Genomic DNA, 222 nt, shown 5'->3' on the forward strand with positions numbered 1-222 from the left:
CGAAAAGATTAAAGTGTATTTACCAAGATATCAATTAGATTTTAATGAGCTATTAGTCTTAATAACGAATTAGTGTAAACAGATTGATTAATGACTGAGGACAGATTAAGAGTAATTATAGATAGGTAGATATTTTATGCTAATGAGGTAGTTTAGTTGGAATTGGCGGTTTTCTTGTTTTCAAAAAGGGGAGAGGAATACGGATGATAAAAAAAAGGAGAA

Source organism: Penaeus monodon, chromosome 34 (genome assembly GCF_015228065.2).
Source record: "Penaeus monodon isolate SGIC_2016 chromosome 34, NSTDA_Pmon_1, whole genome shotgun sequence".
NCBI lineage: Eukaryota > Metazoa > Arthropoda > Malacostraca > Decapoda > Penaeidae > Penaeus > Penaeus monodon.